The sequence below is a fragment of the Rhinatrema bivittatum genome, chromosome 4 (assembly GCF_901001135.1).
Source record: "Rhinatrema bivittatum chromosome 4, aRhiBiv1.1, whole genome shotgun sequence".
In the NCBI taxonomy this organism is placed as follows: domain Eukaryota; kingdom Metazoa; phylum Chordata; class Amphibia; order Gymnophiona; family Rhinatrematidae; genus Rhinatrema; species Rhinatrema bivittatum.
The window spans coordinates 458,001,087-458,013,854 of record NC_042618.1 but is presented as its reverse complement, the minus strand read 5'-3'; positions in this window follow the sequence as shown (position 1 = coordinate 458,013,854).

Genomic DNA, 12,768 nt, shown 5'->3' with positions numbered 1-12,768 from the left:
TTATCTGTTCTAATTGTTTGCTGTAAACCGATGTGATATCTCGGATCGAATGTCGCGATATAAAAATAAATAAATTAATTCTCTAAATCTGAACTCTTCTGGTTAAGCTGTTGAAACGATCCCCTGCTTTCTCTACCTTCACTGTCAGGAATCCCCCTACATTCCAAGGAAGCAGTAAAGCTTCAAATCGACAAAAATCTCACAATGGAGTCCCACATGTCAAAGGTAGTAAGGTTTCCTTCATTTATCTACACCAAATCAGTCATCTTTGGTTCTATATTGATCAACACATGTACTAATCACCAGCTGGATTGACTATTGTTATTCTCCACTGAAAGGCATCTCCCAATACAGTATGGAACACCTCCAAATTTTGCAAAATATTGTAGCTAGAATCTTGATAAGGGCCAAATCGACAACCACATGATGCCAATATTACATAGGCTGTACTGGTTCCCTGTAGAAACTAGATTAAATTAAAAACCCTTTGCATTATTTTCAAATGTGTGTAGTAAGATTATTTTTGGCAGTTAGTTAATTAAATTCCAGGAAGTCATTGTATGGGAAGGTAGAGGATAATAGATCAAAACAATCACCAATAATTGATAAATATAGATAAATAAATATGGCACAGCTTAGCATAAGGATCATTAAGGCCTGAATCTGTAGCATGCGGCCTTTTGGTTTTCTTTCAAGACTGCATGGTGCTAATGAGCTGACGATAAGCAGGATACTCTGATCTTTTGTTTTTCTAAGAAAAAAGGCTGGTGAAGGCTAGTATTCAGAGTCTAGCAGAGGATACCTCCTTAATAGCCATAGCCGGGCCATAAATCTTATTGTAAGTGTGATTTTTATTTGGCCATAGCTTAATGGGCTGCAGCTGGCTGGCTAATATCAGAGCTATGAGTACGAATCAGAACACTTAATACTGGCAGACGCTGGATTAAAACCAGATTGAATGAGAATATAAAATGCTGCAGTTCTAGATGATGTTGTGCTGGAAGTGGACTCTTGGCCTGGTGCAGGATTGGTACAGCCCTGCCACCAGGAGGCGGAGCACATGAGGAGACAGAGGCTAGCTGGAGCTTCGCCAATAACAGTCCGGGGACTTAGGTGGGCCTCTGATGGTCTCCCAGAGAGGTAGTGGAGGGGTGTGCCCATGACGAGCAAGGGAGCACAGCTGATGCAGAGAGGATGGGCTAGACCCAAACTGGAGGCTCCGGAGACCTCAGGGAGGTAACAGTTCAGGAAGGCTTTCTGGGCGAGGCAGGCAGCACCTGTGGGTCTAGCCGGACGAAGGCCATGGATGAAATCCAAGCAGGTCGGTACGGAAGGTCAGAAGAGAGTGTCCGAGTGAAGCGCAAGGGTCAAAGCCAGAGTATCCATCCAGAAGAGGTTAGCCAAAGCAGGGGTCAATACCAAGGTCAGTCCAAGCATAATCAAGGCAAGTGAGGGTCAGTTCCAGGCAGCAGACAAAGAGAGTAGTCAGGCAGCAGTGGTCGGTTCCAGGCAGCAGACGAAGTGAGTGGTCAGGCAGGCCGAGGTCAGTACCAAGAGATCCAGTCCGAGAAGGTACTACCTGGGAAGGACACAGGAAGGAACACAGGGCACAGGAACACTGGAACACACGTGGGCGAAGGAACACTGGAACAAACTGGAACACAGGAACAAGCAGACAAGCAAAGACACAGGAACACAGCAAACTAGAGATACCAAGGTGTAGATCTGTTTGCCAAGGCGAAGGCTTGGGGGACAGGGCCTCACTTTTATACTGGAGTCAAGTGATGTCATTGGGCTGCACCACGGAGCTGGTTCCCGCCCTCTAAAGAGCCGGGTGGTCCATGCTTGCATGCCTAGGGGCGGGGCCGGTGCTGGAGAGGACGCCGCACTCCGGCGTGGAGCTAGGTCCGACGTGGAGGGCCCAGTAGATGCTGCTGCAGGATGCCGCAGACAGGCGGTGCTGGCAGTGGCAGTGGGAGAGGATGACCCGGGACCCGCTAGTGCAGGAGCGAGGTGAGCAGGCCCGGGTGTGGGCCTAGCATGGACGGAACGCTCAACAGATGAGCCATGAACATGAACAGATAGCTAGTGCATGGGGTCTCTGAGCTCGTTGTCTTCCATTTCATAGGATACATTGGCTCATAGAAAGGAAGGCCTATGAGGGACGCATTCTTTGTATAAAATCTTTCCTTAGTTGTATCTTTGTTATTGTAATAACTATTTGCATTGATTAATCTATGTAATGCTTATAGTGATGCTGTGCTTATTACTAATATTCACTTTTATATTGTTTCTCTTTACTAATTTTATACCATATTTTATTATATTTAGTAAACTAAGTTTTGCTTTTACAAGATTGTATGTGTATGTTCTATGATGTAATATAGAACTACTCAGCCCACCTTTCACAATATGAGAATAAGCAGACTCCTGAATACCTGTCCTGTCTTATCACCTCCTACAGTCCCACAAGAGAACTCTGTTCCTGACAAAAAGTCTTTCTCACCTCCCCACTACCTCCTAACTTCTGCAAACCTGTCCTATACAAGACTTGGGGTTTCAGCTGTTATATTCCCAAAATCTGGAGCAAGCTTTTACTAACTCTTCACCTTGAACCATCCTACTTCACTTTCCAGAAGAAAGCAAAAGCATGGCTGTTCAATCAAGCCTTCTTTCAACCTCTTAATGAAGCCACATATAACCCTTGAACATATATGTCACTTGTATACCTTTTAGTCTATTCTTATTTTAGAAAAGAGGTAGGATATCAAATGTTTGGAAATAAATAATTAAATACATATTTTTTTTAAAAGGTGAATAGCTGTGCTTTGCTTTTTTTTTTTTTTTATCTGTTGACCCCACATGATTTTATAAACTTCAATCATACCCCCTCTCAGGCATCTCTATTCCAAGCTGAATAGCCTATTTAGACTGTCTTCATAGGGGAGCAGTTTCATCCTCTTTATAATTTTTTGTCACCCTCCTCTGCACTATTTCTAGTTCTGCTACATCTTTATTTATTTATAAAATTCTTATAATACACATATTCCAGGACAGTTCACAGCAGTTTACAATAGTACAGACACAATATTAAAACAATAAAATACATTACAAAATGTAAACAAAGAAAAGGCAGCATCTATTGCTGAAATGCCAGCTCAAAGAATTCTTTAATGCTTTCTTAAACACAATCATAGTTGGTGCAATGCATTTAGCTTTGCTATATAAACCAAACTACTTCCTTTGTAATTTGGCACTTGGTGAATTCCTGTGGTTCTGTTGTACCAGACCAGTCTTAAAAAAGCTTGTGAGGGTATTTCACACTCTGAAAGGCTGTGATGCAGGAAGAAAGAGATGAACAGTGACAAATTCATGTCATAAAAACAGGGCTGCTTTTAGTTGCTAATTTTTTCCAGTCTTTGAAGTCTGATCTTCAGGTTTTACACTTCAAGTCAACTTTAGATTTTGTCAAAATGATAACTTGATATGTAAAATTAGTTTTTGTAGTAGGAAAAGTTGCATTCTCAAAATAATCCTATTCAAAAATGAATCATTTTCAGAGGATTTTTTTTTTAAATTAAAAGAACAAGAGGCTTATTTCAATACATAAGAAAACTAAATGTGCCTTGATTTGTGTGCAGCAGCTGATTCACAACTTCTGCTTCAGGCCCCTCTTCCAGCTTTTCTCAGGAGATGTAAATAATGTGGCCATTGTATACCTACATGAAGTACCTGGATTTCAGCTGAAACTCCACAGAGACATTCCGGTTTTATGTTACTTTTTCATTTATTTGACATTAGAAACTTGAAAACAATCTCCTGTTATTTCCAAGTAAACGAACCTCTTGTACTGGTAGGTGTTTTTTGGTAGGATGGCAAGTTGGAAAAACAAATAAACAAGGAAATCAAATTAAACGGCCCCATTTATTTTCCTTTCAAATTATTTAAAATTTTTGTGGTGTGCGAGGGATGTGTTTGTAGTAATTTATAATTATTTAAAAAGTAATACTTAGAACAATGTATTCTTTCATTGACCGAACTTTTCATTTTTTAATTCTTTATTTTTATTACTACAGTGTGTGTGTATAAAAATGTGTGCAAACAGATAAATGTGTGTATGTGTAATTTAAAATATTGTCATCGTTTGTAAGGGGATATATTAGCTTCCACCTAGAATTCTCAGGACTCATTGGCACATTTAGCAATCTTTGCAAGGAAGTAGAGCGGTCAGACCTATTCTTAGTAGTCTTAAATACTTTTGTATGATACTCTTCTTGAAAGCACATATAAAGCTTAAAAGTTATTGCATGGGGAAAGGTGAGTAGAATAACCACAATGGAGCATTAGAATTTGGATCTGACTTGGGATGACATTTTTTGAACAGGCTGGCCCTGTTTGTTGACCATTTTAGTTTCAGTGTCTTGCCCTACTTTATCACTGTTTAATATTGTTTGTGTCTAATGAGCAGAGTAATGAGTGTGGCATTATGACCTACATGCACAAAAGCTGTGAACAGATTTAGTGAAGCTTAAGGATTGCTATTTATGGAAAAAGGTTTGCAGTTCACTGTGGTGATTTTTAAAATTATGAGTTTATCTGTACTGATAGTGAAGCACGAGTCAGAAGTTTCTGCACTAGCAGATAATAAAATGTAATTATTAATTAGTGTTTAATGCTATACCAATCTATTGATTCTCTCATTTCAGGTGCCAGCAGCCCATTTTTCTGTAGGAGACACGAATCACATGTTTTGTAGATTGCTTAGAAGAATGACCAGATTCACGGGGGAAATCTATCAAACCTTCCCCAGTTTTCTGAGCTAAATCCAATATGATAGGATGCAGGTTCACTGATTTGTATGAATATCTCATAGGGACCCTGCAAATTGAGCAAACCTGCTCTAACTCATGTAAATTTACCAGTCCAAAGAAACCATATCCAACTGAAAAACTGCCAAAAGAAATCTCTTGTAGGGGGTGGAGTAGACGAAACTGTTTACAGAAGAGAATGTATGGGAAGAGCTAGAAAAACTGAAAGTTGACAAAGCCATTGGGCCTAATGAAGTTCATCCCAGGATACTGAGGGAGCTCAGAGATGTGCTGGAGGGTCTGCTGCATGACCTGTTCAATAGATCCCTGGAAACGGGCGTGGTGCCAAGAGATTGGAGAAGAGCGGTGGTAGTCACATTTCACAAGTGTGTGAGCAGAGAGGATACTGGAAACTACAGGCCGGTTAGCCTCACTTTGATGGTGGGCAAAGTAATGGATATACAGCCCTATTTAATATATATCTTTCTCTAATTTGTCATTTATTATTCACACTCGGAATTTCATACCATCTCTATGCGGATGATATTCAGCTCTTTTTTCCCATACGGTATGACTGTAACTCAACCTTAAAATGCATCACTCTCTGCTTAACCTCAATAAAGTCTTGGCTGTTTCACCATAGGCTAAGCTTGAATCTCTCCAAAACTGAAATCATGTTCCTAGGTAATCCTTCCTTCAGTATTCCAAATCACATCTTGATCAATAACACAAATATAAATATTACTTATAAGACTCGTAACCTTGGAGTTTTCTTTGATCCCAAACTCAATATGCAGTCCCATATTCAACTCGTAACAAAATCCTCATTCTAAAAAACCCTTCTTATAACATAATGCATTCCGCACAGTTCTCCAATCCCTCGTATTAACTGGGTTAGATTACTGTAATGCTCTCTATGCTAGTTTACCACTTTCCACCCTTCAATCACTTCTACGCCCAAAACATAGCTGCCCATCTGCTTTCAGGAACTAAAGCCTTTGATCATATCACTCCAATACTACATAGTTTACACTGGTTACCCATTAAATGGCGCATATAAAATAAATTGATAGTCATTGTGCACAACCTCATTCATAATAAAAATTGTTGGCTTTCTTCTACATTACATCTCTAAACACCATCCCACAGTCTTTGATCACAGAATCAACTCTTGCTCCAGATACCATCTCCTAGAATGACCTGACTGTCTATTACTTGTGAATATGCTTTTTCCATTACAGGTCCCATTACTTGGAATAACCTTCCACCTTATATCAGACTCATTTCAGATCCAAAGATTTTTAAAAAGCACTAAAATGTCATCTTTTTAAGCTAGCTTTTAAAGACATTTGTGAAACATAATTTATATCACTTATTTTTATTCTCTGTCTTTGTATGTTTATATTATAGTCTCTTTTACTTGTCTGTTTTATGTTTGACTATTTATGTATGTGTTTTGTGAACTGCCTCGAACTTTGGAGGGCACGGTATATAAGAAATTTTAAATAAATAGTGAACTATCTACAGTTAGAAGAATTGCTGGACGAGAGGCAGCATCGATTCATCAGAGGAAGGTCCTGTCAGACAAGTCTGATTGACTTTTTTGATTGGGTGACTAAGGAATTGGATCAAGGAGGATCACTCAATGTGATCTACTTGGATTTCAGCAAAGCTTTTGATACTGTCTCGCATAGGAGGATTGTGAATAAAATGAGAAGCTTGGGATTGAGTGCCAAGGTGGTGGCCTGCATTACAAACTGGTTGATAGAAGACAGCATGAGATGGTAAATGGAACCTACTCTGAAGAGAGCAGAGTGCCGCAAGGATCGATGTTGGGACCGGTCCTATTCAATATCTTTTCGCAGATGATACTAAGATCTGCAACAGATGGGACATGCCAGAAGCGTTAGAGAGAAGCTTGAATGATGGTCAAAGATATGGCAGCTGGGATTCAATGCCAAGAAGTGCAGAATCATGCATCTGGGGTGTGGTAATCCAAAAGAGCTGTTTGTGATGGGCCGGGGAGAGGGAGGAGGGATGTTGTACACGGAGCAAGAGAGACCTTGGGGTGACAGTGTCTAGCGATCTGAAGATGGCAAAACAATGTGACAAGGCGATAGCTAAAGCCAGAAGAATGCTGGGCTGCATAGATAGAGGAATAACCAGTAAGAAAAAGGAGATGATATTCCCCTTGTACAGGTCCTCGTTGAGACCTCACCTGGAGTACTGTGTTCAGTTCTGGAGACCGTATCTCAAAAAGGGACAGAGACAGGATGGAGGCGGTCCAAAGAAGGGTGACCAAATGGTGGTGGGTCTCCATCAAATGATTTATAAGGAGAGGTTAAAGGAGCTAAATATGTATATCCTGGAGGAGAGGAAGTACATGGGAAATATGATACAGACCTTCAGATACCTGAAAGGTTTTAATGATGCACAATCAACAAACCTTTTCCAAGATGGCACCGGCCATCCATTGCTCCTACCATGTGACAGGGGCTGACCAATGGCACCGGTAGCCCCTGTCACATGGTAAGGACAAAGGGCCACCGGTGCCATTTTGATTCCTGGCAGGCCCGACGGCCCGAGAGTGGAAGATCACTCCCGGGATCCCTGCTAGACCACCAGGGCTTTCAGTAAGTATGGGGGGGGGGGTTGTAATTAAGTAAATTTGAAGGGTTGGGATGGGTTTGGTTTTTTTAAAAATAAATTTTCCCCTCCCCTCGCGCTAACCCAAAAAACACATTTTTCCCGAATTTCAGGGAGAAACTGTTTTGTGATTCGGGTCTCCCAAACCAGGATGAATTAGGCAATTTTCATTGAAATTGCCTAATTCGGTCTAAATGTATGCACATCCCTAGCATTACTACCCTTAACCAACTTGCCTGATATTTTGGATGCAATTCCAACATTGCTCTCAGCTTCACCGGCAAGAGGTAACAGGGAATTGGACTCAGACAGCAACCAACAAGAGCCCTGACTTTGACAGTTTGGGAAATTAAGTAAGGGGGTGATTTGTATGGCGCAGCAGATGCTACCATAAGCTTGCTGGGCAGACTGGATGGACCGTTTGGTCCTTTTCTGCCATCATTTTCTATGTTTGTAAGTTTCAATCCCTTTATCATTTTGGTCGCCCTTCTCTGTACTTTTTCTAATTCTATTATATCTTTTTTGAGATGCGATGACCTGAATTGCACAAAATACTCAAGGTTTGGTCGCACCATGGAGTGATACAGAGGCATTATCATATTCTCTGTTTTATTCACCATTCCTTTCCTAATAATTCCTAGCATTCTATTTGCTTTCTTGGCTGCCACCACACACTGGGCAGAGGATTTCAACATATTATTCATGATAATTCCGAGATCCTTTTCCTATCTGGTGACTCAAAATATGAAACCTTGCATTGCATATCTATAATTTGAATTGTTCTTCCCTACATGCATCAATTTGCACTTTTCCACATTAAATGTCATTTGCCATTTGGATGCCCAGTCTCCCACTCTCGCAATTTCATGTAATCCATTTGTGATTTAAGAATTTTGAATAATATTTTATCATCAACAAATTTGATTGCCTCACTCATTGTTTCTATTTCTGGGTCATTTATAAATATGTAAAAAAAAAATCAGTGGCCCCAGTACAAATCTCTTTTTACATTGAGAAAATTGACCATTTAGCCCTACTCTCTGTTTTCTATCTTTTAACCATTTTTCAACCCACAATAGAATATTACCTCTTATCACATGACTTTTTAATTTCCTAAGAGTTTCTCATGAGGTATTTTGTCAAATGCTTTCTGAAAATCCAGCTGGCTCACCATTATGCTCATGTTTATTCACACCTTCTAAAAAAATGTAGCAGATTGGTGAGGAAAGACTTCCCTTGGCTAAATCCAAGTTGGCTTTGTCCCATTAGAATATGATTATATGTTCAGTCATTTTGTTCTTTATAATAGTTTCAACCATTTTTCCCAACACAGATAGAAACATAGAAACATAGAAATGATGGCAGAAGAAGACCAAACGGCCCATCCAGTCTGCCCAGCAAGCTTTGCACTTTTTTTTTTCTCATACTTCTGTTAGTCTTGGCTCTTAGTAACCTTTTGGTTCTATTTCCCTTCCACCCCCACCATTAATGCAGAGAGCAGTGTTGGAACTGCATCTAAGTGAACATCTAGCTTAATTAGTCAGGGGTAGTAACCGCCGCAATAAGCAAGCTACACCCATGCCTATCCGCTTACCCAGACTATGTAATTCAGTCCTCGTTGGTTGTTGTCTGTTTATAGATCCACTTTTCTTCATTCCCCCCTGCTGTTGAAGCAGAGAATTATGCTGGATATGCATTGAAAGTGAAGTACCAGACTTTCTCCCCTGCCATTGAAGCAGAGAGCTATGTTGGATATGTGTGAAGTGTCAGACTTTCTCCCCTGCCGTTGAAGCAGAGAGCTATGCTGGTTATGTGTGAAGCATCAGTCTTTCTCCCCTGCCGTTAAAGCAGAGAGCTATGCTGGATATGCGTGAAGTATTGGTCTTTCTCCCTTGCCGTTGAAGCAGAGAGGTATGCTGGATATGCATTGAAAGTGAAGTATCAGGCTTATTTGGTTTGGGGTAATAACCACCATAACAAGCAATCTACTCCCTGCTTTTTTTGTGAATGCAAATTCATTTTTCCACATTTCCTCTTGCTGTTGAAGCTTAGAGCAATGCTGGAGTCGCATTAACCTGGTCTGCAGTTTTCTGGATCATCCTGAAACCCTTTTTAAAACTGGGATTATGTTGGCCACCCTCCAATTTTCAGGTATCATAGCTGATATTAATGATGGTTTACAGATTACTAATAGTAGGTTTTCAATTTCATTTTTTAGAATTTTTATATTCTCAAAGAACCTCTAATTGACTGGACATAAAAACCTAAATTTACTAGGAGTGTGCACAAATAGTTTTAGGGGTTTTTTTTTACTGTTTTTCTCCTATTTTTATATCATTTGTTCTTTGCTTTGTTTCTTTTCAGTTATTTGAAATAAAAAATGAAAAAAACCCAACAAATGAAATTTAAAAAGATGAAGGAAAAATAGAAGGAAAACCAAAACAAAAATGTTAGGCCATAATCAGAGACAATGAAAACCCTCCAGGCCTCCCCTTTGATCCCCTGTCAAGCTGTCTCCAAATTTTTCTTTCTTCATGGGCAGGAGTGAACCCCTTTTTGCTTCTGCCTTGCGAGTGGTCTGCCTAGAAATGGCACCGGCAGAACTGGCATGCACTATTGCTGTGTGCAATTCTGGTCACCGCATCTCAAAAAGGATAAAGCGGCACTGGAGAAAGTGCAGAGAAGGGCAACCAACATGATAAGGGGCATGGAACGGATGCCCTATGAGGAAAGGCTAAAGAAGTTAGGGCTGTTCAGTCTGGAGAAGAAATGTCTGAGGGGCATATGATAGAAGTCTACAAAATCATGAAAGGACTTGAACAAGTTAATATAAATTTGTCATTTACACTGTCAGATAATTGGAGGACCAGGGGGCACTCCATGAAGTTAGCAAGTAGCTCATTTAAAACAAATTGAAGAAAATTATTTTTCACTCAGCGCATAGATAAGCTCTGGAATTCATTGCCAGAGGATGTGGTTATGGCAGTTAGGGTAACTGGGTTTAAAAAAGGTCTGTATAAGTTCCTAGAGGAAAAATCCATAAACTGCTATTAATTAATAAGCAATAGTAGCTTGAGATTTATCTCATGTTTGTGTACTTGCCAAGTACTTGAGATTTGGATTGGCCACTGTTGGAAATAGGATACTGGGCTTGATTGACCCTTGGTCTGACCCTGAATGGCATAGCTTGTATTCCTGTCTTCTTATGTTCTTATATTTTAACCCTTTATTATGTCTATATCTCCCTGTTTCTCTGTGTAGGAAGCTTAAAATATAGACAAATTGCTAAAAAAGAGAAATCCACTTCAAGTTTTTTTATTTGTATCTCAGCACAGTTAGTTAAAGCATATTTATCTAACTAATGTTAATTTGAGGATACTTAATTTTGAAAATGTTGATTCAAAGCTTGTTTACCTCTCCTGAGCTCAGTTTAAAAGTGTTTTTCCTCCTTTCCTCTTATTAAATGTGCATAGTAAGATTTATTTGAAGCATATGATGCAGATAAGGGAACAATTCAGAGTGTATGTATCTGCCTATAGCATTCTAAGTTAAAAGTTTAAATTACATTACATTGTTTATATTACTGTTTCCTCTATTTAGGTTTATAAAGGAAAAAAATTTAAGAGAAATATAAAAATGATTCCAACTAAATGAAGGTCCTGTGAAAAATAAAAATAAATTCTTAAGTACACTGAATACTGTTTTTAATTTCTGCTCATTTGAAGTGCATGGTATATTTGTGCAGTAATCACTCCATCTATTTAATGGTAAATTCATATAATTATTTAAATTACCAATATGCAAATTTATATTTTATTGTATGATGTTGGGCATAGGTATTTTGAAGGCTCTTTCTTATATGATATTGAATTTGACACATAAAGTGACAAAGGTTCTTGCCAAGATGATAAATAATTTGAAATTACAACAATTATCCCATATCTTATATTATATACCTTCATTTAAACACAAGTTTTGAAAAGTTATAATACATGATCATCCTATAAGCTTTAATAAACTGTAATAATTATTAATATTGCCTATTATTAATCCACTTCAAATGTCCTTGCTGTATTTACTTTGTAATTTAATAATTTAAAAGGTTTGTTGATGACTAAAAACTATATTAAAAGAACCCACTGTGATAGCAAAATAAAACTTTACTGAGCAGCTGGAAGATAAACGAAATTAAATTGACAGTCTAACTAAACTGTTGCAATTTTAAAGATACAGCATCCAGAGACATTAATTTTGAATCTATCTGAAATGATTAATGGACATCTGATACCTGACACCCCAGCTCTGAATGTGATTTGTTTTAATCAACAGACTTAATTTCACATTGTAAAGTACTTTTCAACAAATCCATGCTGCATTGCCAAGATCACAAGCTGACATCAAGTATCCCTTTCCACACCTGCTGCTGCAAAAGAAAAAAAAAAAAAGCATGAGGAAAAGCCAAGATCTACGGCTCACCTATTAAGAAGAATACAACTACCTTGATCCCAGATGCCCATAATATCAAACTATTCAACTGCTCCTGCAATGGTAATAACATTCAAACCCTTCTATTCAACTTTACAGCCACTGGATTTGATCATTGGATTCATGTCAAAGGTATTTTTATTTATTTATTTAAAATCTTTTCTATACCGTCGTTAAGCTACTTGCCATCACAACAGTTCACAATAAGGCACATAATTTCGAACTTAAATGTGTTGAGTTATATTAACTAAACAGGTGCCATCAAATACTGTAACATAGTTTCATATTAAATATTATTTAGTGGTTGTGATAAGTCATGTCTACTTTAAGTACATCGGCTATAAGATAAATTAACACTTAAGTCTGGTCCTCTGTTGTTGCAATCTAATAGAGGTAAAGTAAAATAAAATATACACACGCACACACACACACCATTCGAGTAAGCTGATATGTGTGTGTGGGAGTTCTTCGGACTGCATCATACAATTCCCTGGATTCTACTCTCCATTCTCTTTGTGGTATGCTTGCTTAAATAGCCATGTTTTTAAACTTTTTTTGAATGTTTTGATGTCTCTTTGTGTTCTGATTTCTAAAGGCATTGAGTTCCATATTATAGGTCCTGCCAGGGATAGGGCCCTATCCCTCACTTGAGTTAGTCTGGCTGTTTTTACTGTGGGAATAGTTAATAGGGCTTTGTTTGCTGATCTCAAGTTTCTATTAGGGACGTGTACGTGAAGGGCTGTGTTCAGCCATTCTGCCTTTTCGTCGTGTATTAATTTATGTATGGTGCATAGAGTCTTGTATTGAATTCTTTATTTAATGGGTAGCC